Below are 9,116 nucleotides of genomic sequence, written 5' to 3'. Positions count from 1 at the left end.
AAACCAAAGCACCCAGAGAAAACCTATACAGTTACAGGGAGAACATGTAAAGTCCACTGTGAGGCGGCAGCTCTACCTGCTACACCACTTCACCATCTAATACATGAGGTGTGTTATCAATCAAGGAGAATGTCACAGCTGCATTCTGAGAGCACATAGAGGAGGGTTCACTGTATTGAGGCAATACAGTTTAGGCTTATTATTGTCACGTATACCAAGGTACAGTGAAAAGCTTTGTTTTACATGCTATCTAATCAGATCAAATAATACTATACATAAACGGTTTATGAGTTTGGCAGTGTGTGCTTTCAAACTTCTTTACCTTCTGCTCTACAGGACCAGGGAGATGAAGGAATAGCCAAGGTGGGACAAGTCTTTGGTTATTTCCGCAGCTTTTCCAAGGAGCAGAAGTGTAGATTGTAGTCAATGGTAGGGAGTCCAGTCTGTGCATTAGACTGGGCTACATCTACAACTCTCTACAATTTCTTGCAGTCTTGGGCAGACCTGTTCCCAAACCAAGCTGTGATGTAACCCATCAACGTGCTTTCTATGGTGCATCTGTAGAGGTTTGTAAGAGGCAATAATGTTGTGCCCAAGTCTCTGAAGAAAGTAACGGTGTTGGTGCGCCTTCTTGTCAGTTGCTTCAATGTAGTTGGTCCATGACAGATTGTTGGTAATATTAACGCCAAGGAACATGAAGCTCTCAACCATTTCCACTTCAGCACCATTGCTGACTGGGGCATGTACTTTTCCATGCTTCCTGAAGTTGATAACTAATAGAGCATAAAACTAAGAAAAGTGCAATCATTCTGTTGGCCTCCAATAGGCAGCAGTAGATAAAGGAACAGATACGTCACAGATGTAAAAGCAGCAGGGTTGTTGACGTTAGTGAAATTCATTTCCCCAATATTGACTGGTTCTTTCTTAGTGCAAAAAGGCTAGACAGGGCAGAAGTTATTAGGTGGATTTAAAAGGTTTTTATATTGTCCCTAGTGTATAGGATAGTGCTAGTGTATGGGGTATCGCTGCTCGGCACACACGCTGGGCTGAAGGGCCGGTTTCCGTGCTGTATATCTAAAGTCATCAATCTCAATTTTGAAATGTGCTGAGCAATTGACCGTCCATAGCCCAAAAGGGTAAATAATTCATATAGTTTAGTCTCCCTGAGTTAACATAAGGGATGGTGGAATGATTTTCTGTTTCAGCAGTGGGGTTGCAGTGGTTTGCAGATGTAAGTGATCCTGTCTATTAACAACTCTGGACAAGGAAGCAACATTTTCAAAGAAGACTATTTATTCAACCCAGTTCCAATTCCCAACCCTCAATATTTTGGAACTGACAACGCGTTCCTGTTCATTACAGAGAATGGTGAATCTGTGGAATTCTCTGCCACAGAAGGTGGTTGAGGCCAGTTCATTGGCTATATTTAAGAGGGAGTTAGATGTGGCCCTTGTGGCTAAAGGGATCAGAGGGTATGGAGAGAAGGCAGGTACGGGATACTGAGTTGGATGATCAGCCATGATCATATTGAATGGCGGTGCAGGCTCGAAGGGCCGAATGGCCTATTCCTGCACCTATTTTCTATGTTTCTATGTTTCTCTATTAACTGAGTGACCTCGGCCTTGACACCCCTGTCACTAAGGTTGCCATGGAAACAAAACTTACTGTACATAATCCTAGATTATCCTGTTCCTTATCCTACATGTGACCCCTTAATTACTTGTTAAATTAGAAAAAAAAAATTGAAATCACAAGAGGAGGTTAATACATCCTTGGTCAAGCTAAGATGACACAATATTCAAGGTGATTCTGATCACATGATCCCCAAAGGCAGCTCTTTCAGACGGAAGCCAATATCTTTCAGTGAATGCCACCCATAAGTAACATTACTTGTGTCAGTTACTATCTCTATCCATTCATCTGTAAAGATGTCTGACCAGGGAACAAAAATTATAATTTAACATCACTTTATATTATTTTAATTAAGTTGCAACAACTGAAAATTTGAATTATTTGTTCTGTGGCATAGAGCTCAGAGGACCATCGGAACACAGCTACCAGCCTTGGAGGGCATCTACAACACATGATGCCTCAGAAAAGCCACCAGCATCCACAAAGACTCTTCACACCCCTGCAACAGTCTGTTCGAACTTCTACCATCGGGCAGACGATACAAGGCCTTCTACGCCTGTCCTATCCATGTACCTATCTAATTGCTTCATAAATGTTGCGATAGTCCCTGCCTCAACTACCTCATCTGGCAGTCCATTCCATACACACACCACCTTTTGTTCAATGTGTGGACAGACATTTGGATTCAGTATGGGTGACAAATTAAATCTTGAAACAATTGGAATTTCCCTGCTTCCATGATAAGGTACAGAGTAGCAATGGCAAATCGACTTTGTATATCTTCTCTTCATTGGAGTTTTTAATCAGGTGATTTTTTTTTTACTTGCTCATTTGTAATTTGTGGTCCCATGGGCAAAGCCAACATTCATCACCCAGCCTCAATTGCCCTCGAGGAGGTGATGGTGAATTGCAGATATGCCGATGAACATCCTCCAATAAACAATAGACAATAGGTACAGGAGTAGGCCATTCGGCCCTTCGAGCCAGCACCACCATTCACCGTGATCATCGCTGATCATGCACACTCAGGACCGGGTTCCTGCCTTCTCCCCATATCCGCTATCATTAAGAGCTCTATCTAACTCTCTCTTGAAAGCATCCAGAGAATTGGCCTCCACTGCCTTCTGAGGCAGTGAATTCCACAGCTTCACAACTCTTTGAGTGAAAAAGTCCTTCCTCATCTCCGTTCTAAAGGGCCTACCCCTTATTTTTGAACTATGGCCCCTGGTTCGGGACTCCCCCAACATCGGGAACATGTTACCTGCCTCTAGCTTGTCCAATCCCTTAATGATCTTATAGTTTCAATAAGATCCTCTCTCATCCTTCTAAATTCCAGAGTATACAAGCCCAGTTGTCCCAGTCTTTCAACGTATGACAGTCCCGCCATTCCGGGAATTAACCTCGTGAACCTACGCTGCACTCCTTCAATAGCAAGAATGTCCTTCCTCAAGTTTGGAGACCAAAACTGCAAACAATACTCCAGGTGTGGTCTCACTGGGGCTCGGTACAACTGCAGAAGGACCTCTTTGCTCCTTTACTCAACTCCCCTCGTTATGAAGGCCAATATTCCATTGGCTTTCTTCACTGCCTGCTGTACCTGCATGCTTCCTTTCAGTGACTGATGCACTAGGACACCCAGATCTCGTTGTACTTCCCCTTTTCCTAAATTGACACCATTCAGATATTAACCTGTCTTCCTATTCTTACCACCAAAGTGGATAACCTCACATTTATCCACATTAAACTGCATCTGCCATGCATCCGCCCACTCCCACAACCTGTCCAAGTCACCCTGCAACCTCATAGTATCTTCCTCACAGTTCACACTGCCACCCAGCAGCAGCATCTTCGCCCGCCCCGAATCGTGGGGCTTGGGTCGGCCCACTGCGGACCTTTCACCGTCCGGCGCGGCCTGGAACGTAGCAACATCAACAGCCTGACCACGGGAGAAGGCGGCAGGGGAAGAGAAAAGACATTCTGGCCTTCCATCACAGTGAGGAGGTGACTGGAGGAGACTCACTGTGATGGATGTTTCTTTTTTGTTTTGTGTTGGTTTGTGATTATGTGTGTTGTTGCTTGTTTTTGTTGCTCTTGTTGTTGGACTGTGGGTAATGGAATCACGTCCAAAAGACATTTTTGGATGACAATAAAGGCTATTCTGATTCTGATTCTGAAATTTGCTAATGATACTTTTAATCCCTTCATCCAAGTCATTAATGTATATTGTAAATAGCAGCGGTCCAAGCACCGAGCCTTGCAGTACCCCACTAGTCACTGCCTGCCATTCTGAAAGGGACCCATTTATCCCCACTCTTTGTTTTCTGTCTGCCAACCAATTTTCTATCCATGTCAGTACCCTAACCCCAATACCATGTGCTCTAGTTTTGCCCACTAATCTCCTATGTGGGACCTTGTCGAAGGCTTTCTGAAAGTCAAGGTATATTACATCCATCGGCTCTTCCTTGTCCATTTTCCTAGTTAAGTAGGTCTTAGCAAAATCCTGGAGAAGTAAATGGACATACGAGGATAATAGGTACAAGGAAATAAGTGGCGGAATGGAAGTTACACGATTGCTTTGAGAGCTAGCATATATTTTATGGGATAAATGGCTTTCTTCAAAAGGTAATAAAATATTTGCAAAATGCATTCTACTGAAGGCATGCATTTACTGTAAGTAATTAGAGTCATAGTCATACAGTGTGGAAACAGGCCCTTCGGCCCAACTTGCCCACATCGATCAACATGTCAATAGACAATAGACAATAGGTGCAGGAGTAGGCCATTCAGCCCTTCGAGCCAGCACCGCCATTCAATGCGATCATGGCTGATCACTCTCAATCAGTACCCCGTTCCTGCCTTCTCCCCACACCCTCTCACTCCGCTATCCTTAAGAGCTCTATCCAGCTCTCTCTTGAAAGCATCCAACGAACTGGCCTCCACTGCCTTCTGAGGCAGAGAATTCCACACCTTCACCACTCTCTGACTGAAAAAGTTCTTCCTCATCTCCGTTCTAAATGGCCTATCCCTTATTCTTAAACTGTGGCCCCTTGTTCTGGACTCCCCCAACATTGGGAACATGTTTCCTGCCTCTAATGTGTCCAATCCCCTAATTATCTTATATGTTTCAATAAGATCCCCCCTCATCCTTCTAAATTCCAGTGTATACAAACCCAATCGCTCCAGCCTTTCAACATACGACAGTCCCGCCATTCCGGGAATTAACCTAGTGAACCTACGCTGCACGCCCTCCATAGCAAGAATATCCTTCCTCAAATTTGGAGACCAAAACTGCACACAGTACTCAAGGTGCGGTCTCACCAGGGCCCGGTACAACTGTAGAAGGACCTCTTTGCTCCTATACTCAACTCCTCTTGTTATGAAGGCCAACATTCCATTGGCTTTCTTCACTGCCTAGTGTACCTGCATGCTTCCTTTCATTGACTGATGCACTAGGACACCCAGATCTCGTTAAACTCCCCCTCCTCCTAAATTGACACCATTCAGATAATAATCTGCCTTTCTATTCTTACTTCCAAAGTAAATAACCTCACACTTATCTACATTAAACTGCATCTGCCATGTATCCGCCCACTCACACAACCTGTCCAAGTCACCCTGCAGCCTTATTGCATCTTCCTCACAATTCACACTCCCCCCCAGCTTAGTATCATCTGCAAATATGCTAATGGTACTTTTAATCCCTTCGTCTAAGTCATTAATGTATATCGTAAATAGCTGGGGTCCCAGCACCGAACCTTGCGGTGGGGTACCACTGGTCACTGCCTGCCATTCCGAAAGGGACCCATTTATCCCCACTCTTTGCTTTCTGTCTGTCAACCAATTTTCTATCCATGTCAGTACCCTCTACACTAGTCCCACTTGCCTGCATTTGGCCCATATCCCGCTAAACCTGTCATATCCATGTACCTATCTAATTGCTTCATAAATGTTGCGATAGTCCCTGCCTCAACTACCTCATCCGGCAGTCCATTCCATACACCCACCACCTTTTGTTCAATGTGTGGACACGTTTGGATTCAGTATGGGTGACAAATTAAATCTTGAAGCAATTGGTTCATGGGAATGAACTTACAGGATTTGGACCAAGAAATGATGAAGTAACTATAATATATTACCATGTCAGGATGGTGTGTGACTTGGAGGGAACCCTGCAAGTGATAGTGTTCCCATCAGCCAAAAACATTTGTCCTTCCTGTGGTTATGGTTGCAAATTTGGGTGATGCTATTGAAGAAGCTTGGATGACTAATTGTAGGACATTTTGAAGATGGTATACACTGCAGCTAAGGTACTCTAGTGGTGGAGGGAATAAACCTTTTAGGAGATATATGCACTGCAAATCAAAGTGCCACATGATGATAGAAACAAAGACCTGCAGATGCTGGTTTACACAAAAGGACACAAAGTCCTGGAGTAACTAAGTGGGTCAGGCCAAATCTCTGGAGAACATGGATAGGTGATGTATCTGGTCCAAAAGGGTCCCAGAGATGCTGCCTGACCCGCAGAATTACTTCAGCACTTTGTATCCTTTTGCCACATGATGGTATTGAGCTTTTTCAGATCTACTGGAACTGACTTATCTAGACAACAAAAAAAGAATTCCATTCTGATTTGGAGGATAGATAATCTCTGCATTCTGTGAAAATAATAATTAATACAAAAAAATATTGCTCAAAAAAAGAAAGGTGTACTCACTCTAATGGGATTGTACTATTAGCCACTACAAGTAGTCAGCAGTGGATAGAGGAACAGAATGCAAAAACATTCAAAAGAAACAGGGTTTTCCTAGTGGGTAACTTTATCTTACACAATAATGACTGGAAATTTGTTGGAGCAGAATTTGACGAAGGACGTCCTTGCTATTGAGGCAGTGCAGCGTAGGTTCACGTGGCTAATCCCCGGAATGGCGGGACTGTCATATGAGGAAAGAATGGGCTTGTATTCACTGGAGTTTAGAAGAATGAGAGGGGATCTTATAGAGACGTATAAAATTATGAAAGGACTGGACAAGGTAGATGCAGGAAAAATGTTCCCAATGTTGGGGGAGTCCAGAACCAGGGGCCACAGTCTAAGAATAAAGGGGAGGCCATTTAGAACTGAGGTGAGAAAAAACTTTTTCGCCCAGAGTGTTGTGAATTAGTGGAATTCTCTGCCACAGAAGGCAGTGGAGGCCAATTCACTGGATGAATTTAAAAGAGTTGTAGATAGAGCTATTTGCGCTAGTGGAATCAAAGGATATGGGGAGAAGGCAGGCACAGGTTACTGATTGTGGATGATCAGCCATGATCACAATGAATGGCGGTGCTGACTCGAAGGGTCAAATGGCCTCCTCCTGCACCTATTTTCAATGTTTCTATGTTTCTACAGTATGTGGATAGTCCAACTTGAGAAGGGATCATAGTGGACCTTGTACTAGGAAATAAACCTGGCCAGGTGACTGGTGTTTCAGTGATGGAAGATTTTGGGGATAGTGATCACCACTCCTTAAGTTTTAAGATTGTATCGATAGGGCAAAGTCTGTACCTTGTGGGAAGGTACTAAATTGGAGAAAGACAAATTACGACATTATTAGGCAGAAGCTAACAAGGTCCATAGCTTCCTAAACTAGCAATGCAAGTAGATGGAGTAGTAAAGAAGGCATAAGGTATGTTTATCTTCAGTGGTCACGTTTGGAATACTGGTTGCCTCATTACTAGGAAAGGTGTGGAGGCTTTGGAAAGGGTGCAGAAGAGGTTTACCAGAATGCTGCCTGGATTAGGGGGCATTAACTACAAAGAGTGGCTGGACAAACTTGAACAGTTTGCACTGGAATGTCGATGGTTAATGGGAGACCTGATAGTATTTACAATTATGAGAGGTATAGTGACAGTGGACAGTCAGAAACATTTTCCCAGAATGGAAATTTCAAAAACCAGAGGGCTTTAAGTTAGGACGGGTAAAGTGTAATGGAGACGTGCAGGGCAAAGTGTTATTTACACAGAGGGTGGTGTTTGTCTGGAACACACTGGCAGGATTAGTGATGGAGGCAGATATGATAATAGAGTTGAAGAGGCTTTTTGATAGGCCCTTGAAGAAGTAATGAATAGAGGCATGCAGAGGAGATCTTGGCATCGTGTTCGGCACAGACATTATGGACCGAAGGGCCTGTTCCTGTGCTGTACTGTTCTAACATACATACCACCCGTGATGAATAACCATTTTGGGAGAGAGTTTCATATTCTGACCCCTCTGATAGAAATCCAATCCACTTATACCATTCTCACTCTACTTTTACAAATTTATTTAACATGGGTTGTTCCTAATTTATGTTTGTGTCAGATAGATAGCACCAAGCCAATTTGTATACTCACGTGTATATTTAGTTATATCAGATAGCCAATGTAGATGATGAGCTAGAACCAAGAAATTACCTGTCACTTAATAAAAAGCTGAAGATTTTCAAATTAGCAGCTGAACCATTACCCAAGGCATACTATTTAAATAAATATCATGTTAATGTATTAATTAATTAATTAATTAGGGGGCCTATAATTAATTTTAAATGCATGAATTAAATTTAAAATGCTGCCATCATGCTTTATCCCATTCTATTCAACCATTATAGTGAGTGTAGAGTGATTCGTAGCTCAGATTGTTAAATAAGCATTTATAAGAATGGATGTAGGTTAATTGGCTGGGTAAAATGTAAAAATTGTCCCTAGTGGGTGTAGGATAGTGTTAATGTACGGGGATCACTGGGCGGCACGGACTTGGAGGGCCGAAAAGGCCTGTTTCCGGCTGTATATATATGTATATATATATATGTATATATATGATATGATATGATATGATGGAGAAGTTAAGAAATAAAACTGGAATAAACAACTCAAGTTACTGGCTGGTAAATACCTGACTAACTTCCATGTATATGTAGAACCCAAGTAAGAACCTAGTCATGGACTGATCAGAAAAGTAATTTTAAAAAGCATCAAGTTGGGTTCAAAATTGAATTGGTATCAGAAAACAAGGGGTAATTGTTAATAGGACATTTAATTGCCAGTTTGCCCGTAAGAAGTAGGATTTTACAGGAGTCAGTGACAGATTCCTTACTACTTGTGACATATATCAATGACTTAAACCTAACCTGTAATAATAATAATATAACCTCCATTGTACCCTCTCCAAACCTTCCACTGTAATGGGGTGACCACGACTGTGACCAAAACTCCAAAAGCGGCCTAATCAAAATCCTATAAAGTTGCAACATGACTTGCTGACTTATCCTTACTTATAACTATTTTTAAACTTATGGAGTTGTGATCATTGTTCTCAAAATGCTGTTCCACTTAAACACTTGTCATCTGGTCAGTTTCCTATCCCAGTACAAGGACCAGTTTGTTGACTTGGACTATCCATATACAGTTTCCAAAAAATCTCTTGGATATATCTAACACATTCTGCTCCATGGAAGCCTTTTTGCACTGAG

The sequence above is a fragment of the Rhinoraja longicauda genome, chromosome 1, assembly GCF_053455715.1.
Source record: "Rhinoraja longicauda isolate Sanriku21f chromosome 1, sRhiLon1.1, whole genome shotgun sequence".
NCBI lineage: Eukaryota > Metazoa > Chordata > Chondrichthyes > Rajiformes > Arhynchobatidae > Rhinoraja > Rhinoraja longicauda.
Note: the sequence above shows the minus strand (reverse complement) of the source record.